Raw genomic sequence first — 21509 nt, 5'->3', positions numbered from 1 at the left:
AGATTTCAGAGTTGATCGTTGCATCATGAACGAGGAAGTAATGAACCCATGTTTCATCGCCTACGACAACGTTCGAAAAAATTTTCGCGATCAGCCTTGCAACCAGTAAGTAACTTCCGCACAGATCATCCTAGGTTTCTCTTTATGCTCTTCTATGAGCCGACGAGGGACCTTTGAGTGCTCTAACTAGTGAACGGGCGTGTCAGCACTACCATTTGGGACGTCCAGCTGACAAGCGACGTTTCTGATCGTGACCCGTGGATCGAATCGAATGAGAGTGTCCGCACGTTCCAATATTGCAGAGTCACAGCTGTGTGCGGCCGGCAGGAGATCGAACAGGTTTTTGCGACATAATTGCGACGATGACAGACAACTCGGCCATTGACTTACCGTGCCAGACCTAAGCAGACATTCAGCAAGCACCTATCAGAATTTGCGATTCTCTGGTTTTCCGCTAAAAGGAACTCAATGACCGCTCTCTGCTTGGAACGCACCTCCATTACAGGCGCGACTTTGAAGGCTGCGCATACCGTCACCATCTATCGGAACTTCAAAAAACTTTTCTACCGAAACTGCCTGAGAAAAAAAAGTTTTGCAATACTTACTGAACGCCCCTCGTACCGGGAACAAATATTTGATTGTAATTTAAAACGGGATGCAATCAAGATAATTTTGTCAATACGGTATTGAAACCTGTCTCCAACTCAAAAGGTTGGTTTGACTGCATATATTATACAACAGTTAAATATGTAGACTGCGAAATATTTAAAATTCTGCACAAAACACAATCTCATGCCTAACAACAAGAACAACTACAAATACTACTGTAGAAAATGGCGGCAACTGCTTATGGCAGCCTGTACTGTGCATTTCTTCATGTGATTATAAAATCAGTCACAAGACTCAAATATTGACCAAAAACATAGTGTGTTCCTAGGTGCAGTATCCTATAGGTACAACACTCTCCCTTTCAGGATCCCCTGTAAGTATAAATATGGCAAGCCTTTTGATTAGCCTCTTTTCATTTATTCACCTTTAATTATGCAACCGGATGGGAGTTGAATTAGTTCAACGGGACTCATGATATCACAGTGACTGTATGAGCTGATTTCAGTTCCTCTTCTTAACCTTCTTTACCATAACATGCTACCGCGTACATAATTTTGCTTCATGAGCGAGCTTTGGAAGTGAGGAGTTTGCGCGAGACAGGTGACTTGCAGAGAGGCCCAGCAAAGCGAGGGGAAGCCGTGGGCACGCCGTTCTTTGCAGAAACACGGGAGGAAGTAGTTCAGTATAGCATTCTCGCCAATTTGGGGGTAAAAATCGCTTCAGAGAACAATGTGACGGCAGAGAGCCCGATGTCTGGTTTGTAGCATAATCTCTGGTATCGGCAAGATAAAGTAGCTTCCCTTGCAGAAGACGAACTCTTGTCAGCAGGTGTCAGGTGCTAGTAGCTAATTAAAAGAAATACTTGAGCAGATAAGCATCTCCTGGCTTTCGTAAAAACATGACAGAACAGCTCTGACCCTCCTAACATTCAGAAGTTGCAGCAAAGTGGGCGACTAGCCTCTTAGATAGTTTTAAACATTTTCTGAGCATGCAAGGCTAACTGGTTGTTGAATGAACACCGGTTGGTGTGTCAGAAGTGACGTCAGGAGAATGTAACACGTAGCAGGCAGTTTTTTTTAGAAAAAAAGGGGAAGAAATTCGATTTATTGGCCTGTTCGCGCTTCTCCGTTTTTTGGCGCAATATTTTGTCAATGAAACAGTTACGTCATTGGCGAGCTGTAGCCACTTTCGAGAGGATTGGTGGATGCGTTTTGTTGGCGGGAGGGAAGGAGCAAGCTGCTTTTTATGGACATTAAAATATCAGATGCGGACAGGAGACGTTGGGAACAGCTGCGGCTCTGCTCTCAAGTGGCGGGAACGTCCAGATTCCAGTGCTAGGCCGGCCGCGTTGGCCGAGCGGTTCTAGGCGCTACAGTCTGGAACCGCGCGACCACTACGGTCGCAGGTTCGAATCCTGCCTCGGGCGTGGATGTGTGTGATGTCCTTAGTTTACTTAGGTTTAAGTAGTTGTAAGTTCTAGGGGACTGATGACCTCAGAAGTTAAGTCCCATAGTGCTCAGAGTCATTTGCCATCCAGTGCTAGAGTTCTCAGCAGCCCGATCATATTGCAGAACTTCAGACCGGGGAGCCACGGTGTTTTCTGTGTGCTCATGTTACACTGAAGATTGTAGTACGCATCGCTCACAGTTCTGGCATATTAGGACAAGCGAGAGTATTCTAGTTCAAATTCAAGGTAGGTTTCACTGTGTGATAATCGTCAGTGCTTCATCAGATCTCTGGGATTCGTGGTTTCATTTTGCAGGCAATCAGTCACTGAGATCGTCATTGTCGGGTTGAACATCAGTCCATAGAGTCAGGTGCAATATTATTAAGCAACTCAACTTCATTTACTAACTTTGCCAACCCAGAGCTTTAGTGTGCAATTTTTATCAGAAAGTACGAATTGTGAAGTTCAGATTCACATAATTGTTCTTTAATGACTTGTAACTCCAAGTGTCTTTTGTATCAAACCATAGAGTAAACTTAAATCGTGAGTATATTATCACATTCAGTCCCTTTCAATGATAACTATTATGTCAATTCTCCCACATTTATTCACTGTAAATGATAGCGTTAGTAAATCCATTACGTATGTTAAATTCAGCATTGAATCTTAGTGGTGTGCCTGATTCATGAGTAATTAAAAAAAAATGGTTGAAATGGCTCTGAGCACTACGGGACTTAACTTCTGAGGTCATCAGTCCCCTAGAACTTAGAACTACTTAAACCTAACTAACATAAGGACATCACACACATCCATGCCCGAGGCAGTATTCGAACCTGTGACCGTAGTGGTCGCGCGGTTCCAGACTGTAGCGCCTAGAACCGCTCGGCCAACTCGGTCGGCCATGAGTAATTCAGATTGAGTTAAATTTCACATCCACACAAGTCGGCTTTTGCAAGTCTTTAATAATTTTAAGAATACTTAAGTTAGCGTCTACGTTTGATGGGTGGTAATTCTGTGACATTAATCGGTGATGGAGTGCTGTGTAAGAGTTGAAACACGTATGTAACATAGCAGCGATGGCGAGGCATTGTAGCATCTGTGACCAGAGAGTTTGCGCTTGACCGCGCGAGTGTTGCGAGCGGTTCTCAGTCTGTCAGTAGTCGTTGCGAGTCTGTAGCTCTGTCTAGTTGAGAGCAGTACTCTGTCAGTAGTCGTCGCGTGCAGTACGCTAATAGTCGTCATGCAGAGCGGTCGGTCAGTAGTAGCAGCCCAGTGCGGTTGTGTGATGTAGGCGGTCGGCAACACTGGTCAAGATGCTGAATGAGGTATACTATTAATTAATATAATCATTAGATAATGTAAAAATTTATTTATTGTAATTATTCTCCAACAAGTCCCCCAATAATAATTTTTATTTCAAAAGCATTTTCTCAAAAATTTAATTTTTTATTGAACTAAAGATTTCGTTGCACTTCCCATTTCATTCCACTTCTTTTGAAGAAAAATTTCACTAAAATCACAAAAAAAAGAGAATATTATTATTATTTGCAATGCAGTTCCTCCAAGCGGTGCGCAACAACAAGAGCAGAAATTTGACTAGGTGATGCAATGAGGTAAGAATTTAATTTTGATTTTTTTTGCACAGGGCCAAAGACCGATATTTCGGTTTAATTGAATTTTCTTATCACTGAATGGACTTTAATTTTTGGTGAAGAATTTATACTTAAGTCAGATTGCGATTCTCACTTTTATTGTCATTAAATTTAATTGCTAGGGAGGTTACGTTTGGCTCCCATTTCTATTAAGTATTGTCATTACATTCCTTTTAAATTTTTGTGGGGAGGTTACACTTGGCGACACCCAGTCCAGGATCGAATTTCGTTGAGAGTCTTTTGAGGAACAGTCAGATATCTGCTCTTATTTGTTTAGATATAATTAGGATTTGGCGCAACGCTTTTACTAATCTTGTGACTTTCCTTCTACAGGTCAACGGCAATTTGTTGCTTTGTTGTATTTGTGTGTTGTTTTTGCATTTGTGCTTATTGTTTTGTGAAAAATTGTGACTATTGTAAAAATGCCGCGAAAGACTGTGAATAGTGTATCGCGAGGTATTTTGAATGAAATTACCGACTTAAACAGCGTGACCGACAGTAATTGTGACACGCAGTGTAATGATGACAATCCTGCGTTCACTAACAATCAGTGTATTCCAACCACTAATGATGACTTTTGTCTTAATGATGAACAAACGAACTCGGTTATGTCCTCTGTTGATTTGACGACAATCGATGACGCGGGACGCTCTATTGTAATGAGCGCTGCCCAGCTTAATACACGCGATTTGGAAAATTCAAGTAACGTACAGACAAATTTGTCTAGTGAAAATGAACAGTGTACTGAAAGTAGGACGGATTTATTTAATTCCGAAATAATTTCTGACAGTGTACATTCGACTGACAAACTTTTTTCTAAATCTCAGAATAACCAAATGGTTACAGTAAGCGAGAAAGTTCCAGATCCACTATTGAACAGCACAGAGAATAGAAATGCTAATTTTGAATCGGATCCAATTATGGCATTTTTGCGGCAAAATTTCAAACAGTTTAATGAAAGATTTGATAGAAATGACGAAAATCTCAAACAACTTAGTGAACAGATCAGACAACAGAGTGAACAGATCAAACAAGATAACGAAAAACTCAAACAACAACTTGATGAAATTTTCGACAACCATTACAAACAACCTAGCGAAACAATTGATACAAGTTTCGAACTCACAAACGAAAAACAAGACGATCTTAAAGAACAGAACAAACAAGTTAGTGAGCAGATTACAGCTGTTACCGTGCAATGTCAGGACAGTAAAGGACAATTACGTGTGGATACTAAGACTTGTGCTAATAACAGTAATGAAGAAGTTGGCACTGTTGCACAAGAATTAAGTAGCACACGTGTAGGCACAACAGAATCACATAAAGACAAGATTAATGCAGTCACCGAACAATGTTCAGCAAACGAAACACAGATACACGAAATTAATGCAGTCACTGAACAATGCCTTAAAAACGCAATACAGATTCGCGACGAGATTAATTTAGAGTCAGTGGAAGTTTCACACACTCCGAATACGGAAGCTGACGAGAAATTTGCACGACAGATCAACCAAATTGACGAAAGTGTTACAGTAACAGAGTTGAAAACTATTTCAGTCACCAATACGTCACAGAATCTGCCACTTTGCGAACATTTGTCTGACTCACGCAGCGTGTATAATTTGAACAATTTACAGAGACTACGCGAATTAAAATCCGAAAAGCCACGCGACTTAAAATCTGAAAAGCTATGCAACTTGAAGTACGAAATGACACAGACAAACAGATTCACATACAAACCCGAACGTGTTTTCAAATTCAATGACGAGAACGTAGATTACAAGCAATTTTTATCCGCCAGAAAATGTAAAGAATTTAATAATGACAGCGTACAGGTACACGCTTTGCACTGTATACGACAATTTATTTTTGTATTTACAACAGCATTGCCTATAATGCAGAAATTTGAATTAACATGGATACAACTATTTGCTTTTGAATTTTTACCGCTATTGCCTGTAACGCAAAAACTAAAATTTATTTGCAGTGCGTAATAGACCTCAGGGGATTCATTACGCTTTAATGAATATGTGCCGTAGCGAGCATAGGGCCCCGAGCTGTAGTAGTGCTGTTTCATCTTTAGTTTTCTGCACTGCTGCCTTTTCTTCTACTATCCTTTATATCTATCCAAACTGCTCTTTAACTATTGCTCTACCTAGTATTAAGAAACGAGTAATGAAGACCCGATATGACAAATCTTTTACCGAATGTGACAATTTTCAGTAGGCATTCCCGTAATGACAACTACCGCCGTAATTTTAATTACAGATAAAATCGTAATCATCAGTATGTGTAAAATTAACAGCAAACGCATTTTTTTTTTGTAACAATAGACGTTTTTCACCGCAACAGCATGAAACTCAGCCGCTTAGCATACCTAACCAACAATGCAGTCTACAAGGTCATTTAATAACAGTCGATCTTATTAGCAGCAACAACATCAGCAACAACAAATAATCATGAATGAAACAGACAATAGGTGTCATCGATAGCGTAATACGTCAGTAAGAAATAACAGAGCAGTTCAAATAGTCGAAATGCCACAGCATCCTCGCGTAAATAATAGCACGTACGACAGAATTTGACCAGACACAGTACAGGTTTCATATTCCAGTAACGTAAGCAATAATTTTGACACGCAGAATCTTCTTCAAGAAAATGTTATTAATTTTGACACCATCCGACACACGTTTGCATTAAGGACAGAATTACGACGTATGTAGACGACATTCTTATCGCAGAAGCTAACTGGTCTGAACACAATCTGATTCTTGAAAAACTGTTGCAAACTTTTCATGCACAAGGACTTACAGTTAATCTTAGTAAATCGCACTTTGGCAAAACTTCTATAAAATTTCTTGGACACGTAATTTCAGCAGAAGGCATTGCACCTGATCCGGAAAAACTTCAAGCTCTACGTGACATTACTGTTCCTACGACAAAAAAGCAATTACGCAGTTTTTTGGGCTTAATTAACTTTTTTTCGTAAATTTATTCATCATTCTGCTTTAGACACACCCAGATTATGCCAATTAACAGGTAAAAATACTATTTGGTCTTGGGATAAGCAAGCACACTCTGAATTCATGAACCTGAAACATGCTTTGTTGAATGCTCCACTTTTATCGCACCCAGATCTTACTAGAAATTTTTCCATTGCTACCGACAGTTCTAACACCGCTTTAGGCGTACACATTTTCCAGGAAATTGAAGAAGATGGTTCAACAGTAATTAAAAACATCGCATTTGCAAGCCGCATTTTGTCACCCGCTGAACGAAATTATTCCGTTACAGAATTGGAAACATTATGTGTTGTATGGGCTTTCACGAGATTTCGGCACTTTCTTTATGGCAGACATACTACCGTCTACACAGACCACAGAGCAATACAATTTTTACTTTCGGCTAAATTCACTCACGACAGGTTAAGTAGATGGAAACTATATTTACAGGAATTTAATTTTACAATAGTTCACATTCCCGGCACGCAAAATGTTATAGCAGACGCACTATCGCGTTCTCTCGGCAACAATCAGCAAGACGTAGCAACCAACTTCTGCAAAGCAAATTTCAGTGTCATGTACATTCAGCAAGTTGCATTTGAAAACTTTATTTCATCGTCATTACAGGACATAGCACAAGAACAAAATAAAGACAATGTGTGGAAAGAAATTAAACACCTTTGGCAAGATAGAAAAAATGTTACGATTAGGAACCACTACACTGTACGCAATGACATTTTGTTTCGCCGCTCTCATCCTGACAGCAACAATTGGTTATTATGCATACCTGACGAACTGGTTAACAAATTAATTTGGTACACTCATTTAAGTTACGCACATTACGGAGCAAGAAAATGTTTTCTTATACTGAGACAGAACTGTTATTTTACCAACATGGAGAAACGTATACGACGAGTTTTAGCGTCTTGTAAAATTTGCCAGAAAGCTAAATCAGACACCACTTCACATATTCCTCCTTTATATCCCATTATACCTGTTAAATTAAGATACATGGCCGCAGTAGATATTTTTGGTCCGATTCCCAGAACTAACAGAGGTTTTTGCTACATATTTGTCGCTGTTGAGCTTACTTCAAAATTTGTTACTTTCACTCCATTACGCAAAGCTACTGCTAAAACTGTTTCGAAAGCATTTGTAAAACATTTTCTATCTCATGTAGGGCATGTAATGAAAGTAATTTCTGACAATGGATCTCAATTTCGTAGTAGCGTATGGACACGCATGTTACGAGCCAGAAACATTTCTCCGATCTATATATCCAAGTACCACGCTTCTTCGAACCCCTGTGAACGATTAATGAAAGAAATTGGTAAACTGTGCCGAATATACTGCCACAAAAGACATATTGATTGGGACACACACATATTCTCATTCCAAGATGTAATTAATTCCATTCCAAATGAATCCACTATGCTATCTCCGTCTGTTATACTGAAAAATGCTGAACCACCTAACAAAATTAAAGAATTAATAACATTTCCTACATCTCGTCGATTACGACACCACGAAATAATTGACATTGCGCTGAACAACATCAAACGTGCCGCAGAGCGCCGGAGAAGACAGCAAAAACAGGTTTGTACACGCCGCGTCTTTCACGTTGGACAGAAGATACTAGTACGTACACACTATTTATCCAGTAAATTAAAAGGTAAGTGCAGTAAATTTGAACTTCTATACGCAGGTCCATATCGGATTCGCAGCATCCCTCACCCCAATGTTGTACACGTCGAAACTTTGAGAACCATAAAATCGAAAGGCAATCACCATATCTCAAACATTAAACCGTTTATTGAATGAAGACACTTTATGATTCAACACACTATGATGCCATTTACTAATGCAATTATATTCACCTGACTAATTACTGATGATTATCGTATTTTTTTTTTTGGCAAGTGCCCGGCAAGGTAAGGTTAGCAGGTCGCTTTTTTTTTTGTCGTTACACATCAGACCGTGCATATTTTTTCAGACGAACTTACGTATTTTATGACTAATTATGCAATGTTAGCTAATGACATGTTAATTTCATTACATTTTTTTTTCATTAAAGGCTTTAATTCTCGCCTCTATTAATTACACTACATACAAGCTGAACACAACGAACGTCACATTTTGTTTTTTTATGTACGATTGTATTCCAGTTTTGTTTATATGCACTGTGAAATAGTTAAGATATAACACACCAGTGACTTTGACATATTTTTGCCTTATGACATCTCAACATCGTGACTGTTTATTCATTTTTTGCTGCTGCATTGTATTATTCTGTGTACATTTTTGCATCTGAACACTGTCAATGTCTTTGACATATTACGTTTTCTGTCATGTTATGCTGTATGGTTAATTGTGTCACCGTAAACCAGTCATTATTTAGTGGGTATAGGATTTAAATGCAAGACATTAATCTTTGTTCATCAATTTCAGAAAGAAATGATGCATGTAAGAAATAAAGTCAACAGAAATGGAAATTTCACCTACGGAATAAACGAAAGAAGATGCAATAACTTTATGAGGAAGAGTAAATGGATCAGGATTGGCAGGCATTAACAAGAATATACTATACTCATCACAGAATAGCAGTCTTAACTAATTTTTTCTTTCAGAATACAAGGTGATTGATGCAGGCTGTCAGAGTGAACTACACATCTTAGTTTTAGTGATGAAATATGCTAGAGATAAGGAATAGTTGTATAATGAGTAATGAAGTGATTTTTTTGCAGATGATAATGAATACTGATGAATGATGATGAGGGATATGGTATTATGAATAATGAAGTTTTTCTTTACAGGTGATGATGATAATGAAGTTATGGTAATGTGGATAATGAAGTGATGGATAATGAAGTTTTTTTTTTACAGATGAGGATAATGTTGAAGTTATGTATTTATGCTATGTAGTTATTTAAGTATTTGTTGCAGTTTGTTTTGACAGCAGGTGTTACATTGCATAGTAGGATGACAAAAAGTTTTGGAAAGGACAGCTATGGAACACATTTTATACACATTTCACTACCTGTTAATTCGAAGTTCACTACTTTTCAGCATAGTGTGCGTTTCTTCTTTCAGCTGAATAATCCATTTTGTATTTTTTTTTTTTTTCAGGAGAAGCTTTTCATGCGACTTACTAAACCTGTTACTTATTATACCTGTTCTAGTACTTGCATTTTTTATTTTTTACCATTTGTGTCTATCATTTATAAATGTGATCACATATACTGCCTTGTTACATAACCTTGGTACAGCTGACTCATGACGAATGACGTTACCTATCCTCATTTGCAGCAATAGGTCAAAAACAAATAGTGTTATGCCTCAGCAATTAATTATCGATCTCAACGCAATGCATTGCTAACAAAAAAAAATGTATTACCAGTCCCAAATAGTGATACCAGTTTGAGATAATTCTGAATAATGCTGATTAGCTCTGAATAGTATGTCACTTGAGTAATGACTTCTTAATGAGACAAAAAAAAGTATATATTTAAAATAATGCTTTGTCACTAGCTAATAACTGCCACTGTTTATTGTAATGAGACTACTTATAATGCCTATGATTACTAATGCTATGACTGTAATTAACTGATTTTTAATAATGACTTCGTAATAATCTGAATAATACTGAATGATGATTCTATTCAATACTTGCTGGCCACTGAGTGCCAATAATTAATGTCACTTGAAGAATTGTTATTAATTATGCCATTAATTAGCCCTTCTTTTCCCATGTTGAGTTTTCATGTTTTGGTTAATGGCCAATGAGTGCCAATAATTTGTATCACTCAATGTATTATGTTAATGCTAGGCCAATAATTGACTCTCCTTTTCAACTAAGACTTCTGATGAACATTATTCTGTCATACTAAATATACTTTGTAACTGGCCAAGGACCGCCACTGTTTATTGTAATACGATTACCCATGATACCAGCTAGTGATTCTTAATAGATTGGAATGACATATAATTAATTAACTATGGTACTGTTTAATAATGCTTTGTAATTAGGAGAAGACTAATAATTCTTACCATTGGAATGACAAATGATTAATTAACGACAAATGATTAATTAACTGTAATTAGACAAATGATTAATTAACGACAAATGATTAATTAACTGTAATTAGGAAAAGGCTAATGATTATTATTGGAATGACAAATGATTAATTAACTGTAATTAGGAGAAGGTTAATGATTCTTAATTACACTCTGTAACTGAAAAGAATGCGATTATTTAATAATGCTTTGTAACCAGGAAAAGAAGGCTACTGATTCCATGTAAAACAATTAATGAACATTTTTCTGTAATACTACATACTTGGTACAGAAATGTTCAATAACTGGGCTATGAATGCCACAAACTAATTAAGGCTGTAATTGTCAATATTATGTGACTTGATGTCCTTCACCTCATAAGCTGACTACCCTGAATTATTGCAATGTCCATTTGTCCTGTTTATCCTAGTGATCATGGAGCACTATATTTGGTTTTGCACTAATTCTACGTTGGTGTGCCTTGTAAGAGCGTGGTGTTGACACGACATGCTGTCCACCACCGTGAGCGATGAAGACATTATTATGGTCCCACTGTTTGGTGTACGTAATGTACTGCCAAAATGAAAACATGGAACATTACTACGACAGTTCAGTGTCTTGGCTACACTGATAAATTCTGATGGGAAAAGAACTTCAAGTTGTGTCACTTGGTGTTGTACTTCTGTGGAAAGATATGGACTTTCAGAACAGCTGTGTGCAATCTAAAGTGCTACAACCATGATGCAATCCTTCCCTTTCCTATCCTAATTCTTGTCACATAAGGAAAATAATTTGGTTAACAGCATTTATGTTGTAGGTTATACATTTTTTTTTCCTCTTTTTTTTTCTCGATTCACTGAACTCCAGTGTGAGTACACTTATGTCACTGGTCGACATGATGTTTTGTCATTATGTTTATTTGTTGTGAAAATGCTAAAGACATTTTTTCAGTGTGTGTGCACTTTGGACATGATTTTTTTTTGCTATTATGTTTATTTATTGCCAAAATGCTAAAGACATTTTTTGATTTGTTCTGAAGTACAGTATATGTGCACTTTTGTCTTTTATATTGTATACACATTTTTTATTTTCTGAACTACAGTGCATGTGCACTTCTGTTAGGTGTTAATATGTTTTCTACTGAACTTCAGTGCCTGTACACTTTTCTCATTTTTCAATATGATTGTACTCATTCTGTATATTCAATACTTCAATGCGTATGCACTTATGTCATTTGTTACTAATTGTATATACATTTCATCATTTGCTGATATGTTCTCAACTGCAGTGCATGTGCACTCATGTCAATTTTCAACATAATATTTTGCCAGTCTGTTTATTTGTTCTGAATATGCTAAAGAATTTTTTCAGTGCCTGTGCACTTTGTTATCTGTCAAATAATTTGTATATACATTTTTCTGATTTGCTACTATGTTTTGTACTCACATCTTGTCTTTGTCTTATATATTTTGTACTTAGTTCGTGTGCACAACGTTTAATTCATGTACTACATCTAAATATTCTGTAAATTGTAGAAGTTTATTAATTAATTAAAAAATTTTGCCGCGATTGGCAAGTCCAAATGACTCACCATCGCTGCCAAATTTTTGCCCCCCCAGTGGAGGGTTATGAAACACGTATGTAACATAGCAGCGATGGCGAGGCATTGTAGCATCTGTGACCAGAGAGTTTGCGCTTGACCGCGCGAGTGTTGCGAGCGGTTCTCAGTCTGTCAGTAGTCGTTGCGAGTCTGTAGCTCTGTCTAGTTGAGAGCAGTACTCTGTCAGTAGTCGTCGCGTGCAGTACGCTAATAGTCGTCATGCAGAGCGGTCGGTCAGTAGTAGCAGCCCAGTGCGGTTGTGTGATGTAGGCGGTCGGCAACACTGGTCAAGATGCTGAATGAGGTGTACTATTAATTAATATAATCATTAGATAATGTAAAAATTTATTTATTGTAATTATTCTCCAACAAGTCCCCCAATAATAATTTTTATTTCAAAAGCATTTTCTCAAAAATTTAATTTTTTATTGAACTAAAGATTTCGTTGCACTTCCCATTTCATTCCACTTCTTTTGAAGAAAAATTTCACTAAAATCACAAAAAAAAGAGAATATTATTATTATTTGCAATGCAGTTCCTCCAAGCGGTGCGCAACAACAAGAGCAGAAATTTGACTAGGTGATGCAATGAGGTAAGAATTTAATTTTGATTTTTTTTGTACAGGGCCAAAGACCGATATTTCGGTTTAATTGAATTTTCTTATCACTGAATGGACTTTAATTTTTGGTGAAGAATTTATACTTAAGTCAGATTGCGATTCTCACTTTTATTGTCATTAAATTTAATTGCTAGGGAGGTTACGTTTGGCTCCCATTTCTATTAAGTATTGTCATTACATTCCTTTTAAATTTTTGTGGGGAGGTTACAGAGTGTACGAACCGATGACCTCAGCAGTTTGGTCCCGTAGCCTATAGCGATTGCGGTTTATCGTATTGCGACATTGTTGCTCGCGTTGGTCGATTTAAAATGACTGTTTCCAGAATATGGAATGAAAATAGCACTGAGCACTATGGGACTTAACTTCTGTCAACAGTCCCCTAGAACTTAGAACTACTTAAACCTAACCAACCTAAAGATATCACACACATCCATGCCCGAGGCAGGATTCGAACCTGCGACCGTAGCGATCTCGCGGTTCCAGACTGTAGCGCCTAGAACAGCTCGGCCACTCCGGCCGTCAGAATATGGAATCGGTGGGTTCAGGAGGGTAATACGGAACACCGTGCTGGATCCCAACGGCCTCGTATCACTAGCGGTCGAGATGACAGGCATCTTATCCGCATGGCTGTAACGGATCGTGCAGCCACGTCTCGATCCCTGAGTCAACAGATGGGGACGTTTGCAAGACAAACCCCATGTGCACGAACAGTTCGACGACTTTTGCAGCAGCATGGACTGTCAGCTCGGAGACCATGGCTGCGGTTACCCTTGACGCTGCATCACAGACAGGAGCGCCTGCGATGGTGTACTCAACAACGAACCTGGGTGCACGAATGGAATTTTTTCGGATGAATCCAGGTTCTGTTTACAGAATCATGATGGTCGCATTCGTGTTTAGCGACATCGCGGTGAACGCACATTGGAAGCGTGTATTCAGTATCGTCATACTGGCGTATCACCCGGCGTGATGTTATAGGGTGCCATTGGTTACACGTCTCGGTCACCTCTTGTTCGCATTGACGGTACTGTGAACACTGGACGTTACATTTCAGATGTGTTACGACCCGTGGTTCTACCATTCATTCGATCCCTGCGAAACCCTACATTTCAGCAGTATAATGCACGATCGCATGTTGCAGGTCCTGTACGGGCCTTTCTGGATACAGAAAATGTTCGACTGCTGCCCTGGCCAGCACATTCTCCAGATATCTCACCAATTGAAAACGTCGGGTCGATGGTGGCCGAGCAACTGGCTCGTCACAATATGCCCGTCACTACTCTTGATTAACTGTGGTACCGTGTATAAGCTGCATGGGCAGCTGTACCTGTACACGCCATCTAAGCTGTGTTTGACTCAATGCCCAGGCGTATCAGAGCTATTATTACGGCCAGAGGTGGTTGTTCTGGGTACTGATTTCTCAGGATCTATGCACCCAAATTGCGTGAAAATGTAATCACATGTCAGTTCTAGTATAATATACAGGGTGATTCAAAAAGAATACCACAACTTTAAAAATGTGTATTTAATGAAAGAAACATAATTTAACCTTCTGTTATACATCATTACAAAGAGTATTTAAAAAGGTTTTTTTTTTCACTCAAAAACAAGTTCAGAGATGTTCAATATGGCCCCCTCCAGACACACGAGCAATATCAACCCGATACTCCAACTCGTCCCACACTCTCTGTATCATATCAGGCGTAACAGTTTGGATAGGTGCTGTTATTTCTCGTATCAAATCATCAATGGTGGCTGGGAGAGGTGGCCGAAACACCATATCCTTAACATACCCCCATAAGAAAAAATCGCAGGGGGTAAGATCAGGGCTTCTTGGAGGCCAGTGATGTTACGGGCTGCCTGGCGGCCGATCCATCGCCTCGGGTAGTTGACGTTCAGGTAGTTACGGACAGATAAGTGCCAATGTGGTGGCGCTCCATCCTTTTTCGTAGGACTCTCCATACAGTTGATTGTGGAATTTGCAGCTCTCTGCTAGCTCTGCGAGTCGATTTTCCTGGGCTGCGAACAAATGCTTGCTGGATGCGTGCTACATTTTCATCACTCGTTCTCGGCCGTCCAGAACTTTTCCCTTTGCACAGACACCCATTCTCTGTAAACTGTTTATACCAACGTTTAATACACCACCTATCAGGAGGTTTAACACCATACTTCGTTAGAAATGCACGCTGAACAACTGTCGTCGATTCACTTCTGCCGTACTCAATAACACAAAAAGCTTTCTGTTGAGCGGTCGCCATCTTAGCATCAACTGACGCTGACGCCTAGTCAACAGCGCCTCAAGCGAACAAATGTACAACTAAATGAAACTTTATAGCTCCCTTAATTCGCCGACAGATAGTGCTTAGCTCTGCCTTTTGTCGTTGCAGAGTTTTAAATTCCTAAAGTTATGGTATTCTTTTTGAATCACCCTGTATTTGTAGAATGAATACCCGTTTATCATCTGCATTTCTTCTTGGTGTAGCAATTTTAATGGCCAGCAGTGTATGAAGCGTGTGGGGGATGCGGAAAACAGTACAGTCGTCGCCGGAATGAGGAAATTGAGCGAATTATCTGATGTCCAAAAGTGCATGATCATTGGCTTTCGGGCCAAGCGTGGAAAAGTTTACGAAACGGTTAATTTTGTTGTCTGCGTTCCACCATGGTTAAAGTATACCGTGCGTGGCGGAACGGCGCTATCCAAAACCGGCGCCGAGGCAGCTGTGATACACTATGGACTGTAGATGATAGCGGTGAACGAGGGACTGCGGAGATGGAAATGGAAATGTCGTGTGGCTAGGGCCTCCCGTCGGGTAGACCGTTAGCCTGGTGCAGGTCTTTCGATTTGACGCCACTTCGGCGACCTGCGCGTCGATGGGGATGAAATGATGATGATTAGGACAACACAACACCCAGTCCCTGAGCGGAGAAAATTTCCGACCCAGCCGGGAATCGAACCCGGGCCCTTATGATTGACAGTCTGTCACGCTGACCTCTCATCTACCGGGACGGTCGACTGCGGAGATGTATACGGGCGAATAGAAGTGCAACTGTGAAGCGGCTGACTGTCCATATGAACCAAGAGGCTGCCAGCAGCGTCTCCTCAACAACCGTTGAGAGAAGGTTGCTGCGTGTGGGCTCCCGCTGCAGGCGCGTTGTTTATGCACCCATACTGACTACCGCTCGTCGGCTACGAAACTGGAATTTGCATGCCGATACCGCAGCTTGACGTGCACTGAGTGGCGGCAGGTGGCCTTCTTACATGAATCACGTGTTATCCTCCATCCGCTGGGTGCGTCGTGCAATGTCTGAAACCAAACACCCTGTAACGATAGTCGGAAAGGTACTGGCCGGAGGCGCGTGCGTTGTGATCAGGGGGAATGCTTTCGTGGCATTCTCGAAAGCACAGTACATCAACACAAGCATGCATCTATTCTTGGGACCATGTCCACCCCTACATGCAGCTACACTACTGGCCATTAAAATTGCTACACCAAGAAGAAAGCATTCAGTCGTCAGGCCACGAGTGGCCTACCGGGAAGCCGTGTCATCCTCAGTGGAGGATGCGGATAGGAGGGGCGTGGGGTCAGCACACCGCTCTGCCGGTCGTTATGAGGGTATTCTTGACGGAAGCCGCTACTATTCGGTCGGGTAACTCCTCAATTGGCCTCACGAGGCTGAGTGCACCCCGGAAAATGGCAACAGCGCACGGCGACCTGGATGGTCACCCATCCAAGTGCCAGCCACGCCCGACAGCGCTTAACTTCGGTGACCTTGCGGGTACCGGTGTATCCACTGCGGCAAGGCCGTTGCCACACCAACAACAAATGCAAACGATAAACGGGTATTCGTTGGACAAAATTATTGTACTAGAACTTACATGTGATTCAATTTTCACGCAATTTGGGTGCATAGATCCTGAGAAATCAGTACCCGGAACAACCACCTCTGGCCGTAAAAACGGCCTTGATGCGCCTGGGCATTGAGTCAAACAGAGCTTAGATGGCGTGTACAGGTACAGCTGCCCATGCAGCTTCAACACAATACCACAGTTCATCAAGAGTAGTGACTGGCGTATTGTGAGGAGCCACTTGCTCGGAGACCATTGACCAGACGTTTTCAGTTGGCAAGAGATCTGGAGAATGTGCTGGCCAGGGCAACAGTCGGACATTTTCTGTATCCAGAAAGGCCCGTACAGGACCTGCAACATGCGGTCGTGCATTATCCTGCTCAAATGTAGGGTTTCGCAGGGATCGAATAAAAGGTAGAGCCACGGGTCGTAACACATCTGAAATGTAACGTCCACTGTTCAAATTGCCATCAGTACGCACAAGAAGTGACCGAGACTTGTAACCAGTGGCACCTCATACCATCACGCCGGGTGATACGCCAGTATGACGATCACGAATACACATTTCCAATTTGCGTTCACCGCGATGTCGCCAAACACGGATGCAACCATCACGGTGCTGTAAACGGAACCTGGAGTCATCCGAAAAAAAAATGACGTTCTGCAATTAGTCCACCCAGGTTCTTCGTTGAGTACACCATCGCAGCGCTCCTGTCTGTGATGCAACGTCAAGGGTAACCACATCCTTGGTCTCCGTGCTGATAGTCCATGCTGCTGCAAACGTCGTCGAACTGTTCGTGCACATGGTTGTTGTCTTGCAAACGTCCCCATCTGTTGACTCAGGGATTGAGACGTGGCTGCACGATCCGTTACAGCCTTGCGGAAAACATGACTGACATCTCGACTGCTAGTGATACTAGGCCGTTGGGATCCAGCACGGCGTTTCGTATTACTCTCCTGAACCCACCGATTCCATATTCTGCTAAGGGTCATTGGATGTCGACCAACGCGTGCAGCAGTGTCGCGATACGATAAACCGCAATCGCTATAGGCTACAATCCGACCTTTATCAAAGTCGGAAACGTGATGGTGCGCATTTCTCCTCCTTACACGAGGCATCACAACAACGTTTCACCAGGCAACGCCCGTCAACTGCTGTTTGTGTATGAGAAATCGGTTGGAAACTTTCCTCATGTCAGCACGTTGTAGGTGTCGCCACCGGCGTCAACCTTGTGCGAATGCTCTGAAAAGCTCATCATTTGCATATCACAGCATCTTCTTCCTGTCGGTTAAATTTCGCGCCTGTAGCACGTCATCTTCGTGGTGTAGCAGTTTTAATGGCCAGTAGTGTAGCTTTTCGTCGTCACGATGGCATCTACCAGCAGGACACTTCAAAGTTTGTGACAGGTCAATGCCTACTTGCATAATTCAGAGAGCGCCAGGTTGAGTTTACCGTACTCCGCTGGCCACCAAACTCCCCTGATTTAAACCCAGTCGAGAATCTGTGGAACCATCTCGATCGCGCTGTACGTACTTTGGAGCCTGAACCGGTAACTCTGGCGCAGCTAGCCAAGGCACTGGACTCGGCATGGCTCCACTTTCCTACCTTCCTGAATCTCATTGACTCTCTTCCTGGACGTCTCGCAGCAGTCCACACTGCAAAAGGTGGTTATTCAGGCCTTTGACAGGTAGCCGCATTGATGTGACTGGAAAGTGTAGGTGTCTATTATGTCCCCACCGGGCCTGTCTTTAGACTACTGCCATCACACATCTTAAGGTATGTAGAACTAAATGCTACATGAATCTCCTACTACAGGGACTCACTGAAAACTGACTGGCACAATGCTGTGCGCAGACAACACATCGGCAGCTGACGTTCCCACCGCGGGAGCAGTACAGGCCACTAGCTGTGAAATGACAACTAATTGAAATAGGACTACTGGGAGAAATTGAAATTTTTGAGGCATTGGTGTTTCAGGAGAGACGCGGGCTAGCATCTGTCGCGGTTACGTAAGGCAGCCGGCGAGAACAGGCCTGCAGGCGGAATGCGCTGACTCAGAGGTGAGCAGCCGCTGCCAGCCGCCGCTCGCAGGCGCTATTTGCGGCTCCTCCGCGTTGCAGTTCACTCACACAGCAGCCGGCAGCACGGCGGGTACGCCGCAGTTCACGCCTTGTCGATCCTGCAGTGGAGCAACATGCAGAGGTCCCTCTGTGACGAGCGATCACTGCTTGACGAATCGAGGATTAGAAGCTGTCTCGAGCGTATCGTCCTTCGTGGCAACTCTTTTGTCTTTGTGTGTGTGTGTGTGTGTGTGTGTGTGTGTGTGTGCGTGTAGCGTATGGTCTCCTCTACTTTACGTACGTCTCTCTGCGTGTGTCATATTATTTGATGAGCCACAATATTACCAACATTACAAATAAAACAGTTTCTTAGTCAGTCAGTTCCTTATATTGCCACTACGCATTCCGATAGTTCGCACTATCGCCTTCAGGAGGAAAACTTTATTTACATAGCTGGTGTTATACAGGGTGGTCCATTGATTGTGACTGGGCCAAATATCTCACGAAATAAGCGTCAAACGAAAAAACTACAAAGAACGAAACTTGTCTACCTTGGAGGACGAAACTAGATGGCACTATGGTTCGCCCGCTAGATGGCGCTGCCATAGGTCAAACGGATATGAACTGCGTTTTTTTTTTTAAGTTGGAACCCCCATTTTTATTATATATTCGTGTAGTACGTAAAGAAATATGAATGTTTTAGTTGACCACTTTTTTCGCTTTGTGATAGATGGCGCTGTAATAGTCACAAACGTATAAGTACGTGGTATCACGTAACATTCCGCAAGTGCGGACGGTATTTGCTTAGTGATACATTACCCGTGTTAAAATGGACCGTTTATCAATTGCGGAAAAGGTCGATATCGTGTTGATGTATGGCTATTGTGATCAAAATGCCCAACGGGCGTGTGCTATGTATGCTGCTGGACGACATCATCCAAGTGTCCGCACCGTTCGCCGGATAGTTACGTTATTTAAGGAAACAGGAAGTGTTCAGCCACATGTGAAACGTCAACCACGACCTGCAACAAATGATGATGCCCAAGTAGGTGTTTTAGCTGCTGTAGCGGCTAATCCGCACATCAGTAGCAGACAAATTGCGCGAGAATCGATAATCTCAAAAATGTCGGTGTTGAGTGAACCGTGATTTATTTTCAAAGAATATTCTTAAGAATTTATTTTATTTACTAGCGATTCATCAAGAACATTAACACATTTAATCACACTATGTAAGCATGGAAGTATTTGCCAGGGAGTAACTGATAAAGTCATAACCAAATTCCTTTTAACAAATGGGAATTTTATTCACTTTAATAGTGCCTAAAAGCGTTTTTTAAAAGAAACAGATTTAAAATTATAATCGGAAAGCACCCTCTACATATCAAAGTTACAATTTATTCAGAGGCAGAAAGAAACAAGTTTTGACTGTATGAGCTTTCAGGCAGAGAACCTTCCCACTCCCTTTTGACACGGCCGTAGTTACGACCGCTCACAACAGCCTCTGAAAGACTACACTGGTGCAAATCTGCAACACACCAGATTACTTTAAACTACGAGTTTTAACAGTTTACACAAGCACGCAAACTATACACCCCCCGTAGGAGGGATGGAAATGGTACAAACAAAACTCTAACAATTGAAACATTAACCTTGCCACCGAAGGTGAAACTTGATTTTAACTTCTAAGAAAAGTCTTGCGGTGAAAGGCTGGCAACTTTATATACTAAAATGATCATTTAAATAAAAGCCCATGAAATGCAATCTTATATAAAATTCTACAAGGTTGGCCAAACAATAGTTAAGATTCTCTACAGTACACAGATACCGGCTCTCAAGATCATAGGCAATAATATCAAAGTTTCCAAAGATCAAAACATATTTCAGGTATTAGGCCGTTACACTCCAAGCAATAAATTCGTTAACACACCAAACCCGACAAACATAACAGAGGCAGCTACTAACGTACGGTAGATTGATAGGGAGATTACCGAACAACCCGAACCGCAGGTTACTCTAACCCGCCCCTACTCCACAAGGGAAAAACGGACCACCCAATTTATGAACAACCACCTTCCCGCGGGTGGGCAAACGGAGAAGAATGGTGAGACGACCCCAAAGCAAAACGGCTGGTGACCTCACCAAGAAAACAAGTAGAATTTAGCGAGAGTAAATGAAACAACATATCGCCAGTCACTTAACTTCTACTAAACTGCGATTTCTCGAGAAGACCTGGCGCAGCACCCCCAAATCGCTCTCCCGAACCGTCCGCTGCCAGCCGCTTTAACGGACGCAGGAAGGCGCGCCGATCTCCCGTCTCACGGCGTCGCAGCTCGCACCGGCCTGACTGATGTCGTGGGTTGACTCCTGTTGTTCTCGTGTCGACCGCGAAGTCACTACCCCTCGCTATACGCTGCGGCCCACTGGACTCACGTGGCGACCTCACATGCGCCGACGCTCAAGACGGACAAGTCATCTTGTGTCTCAGTGCGCGATCGACCAACCGATCGATCCAACCGCCAATGACCATTGCCTGAACAAACTCGAGCAGACTGGCGGCCTAACGCGCAGACTCAGATGCAGGAACTAAGCCCCGACCGGGCGACCACTCGCTGAGTTCTC

General features: G+C 41.6%; 1 pseudogene; it reads right to left on the bottom strand.

Annotated features, from left to right (window-relative positions):
• Positions 1 to 16675: 16675 nt before the first annotated feature.
• Positions 16676 to 16793, bottom strand: LOC124778422 (annotated as a pseudogene).
• Between the last annotated feature and the right edge of the window lie 4716 nt (positions 16794 to 21509).

Source organism: Schistocerca piceifrons, chromosome 2 (genome assembly GCF_021461385.2).
Source record: "Schistocerca piceifrons isolate TAMUIC-IGC-003096 chromosome 2, iqSchPice1.1, whole genome shotgun sequence".
Classification (NCBI taxonomy): Eukaryota; Metazoa; Arthropoda; class Insecta; order Orthoptera; family Acrididae; genus Schistocerca; species Schistocerca piceifrons.
The sequence above is the reverse complement of the archived record's forward strand: the minus strand, read 5'-3'. Positions and strand labels throughout refer to the sequence as shown.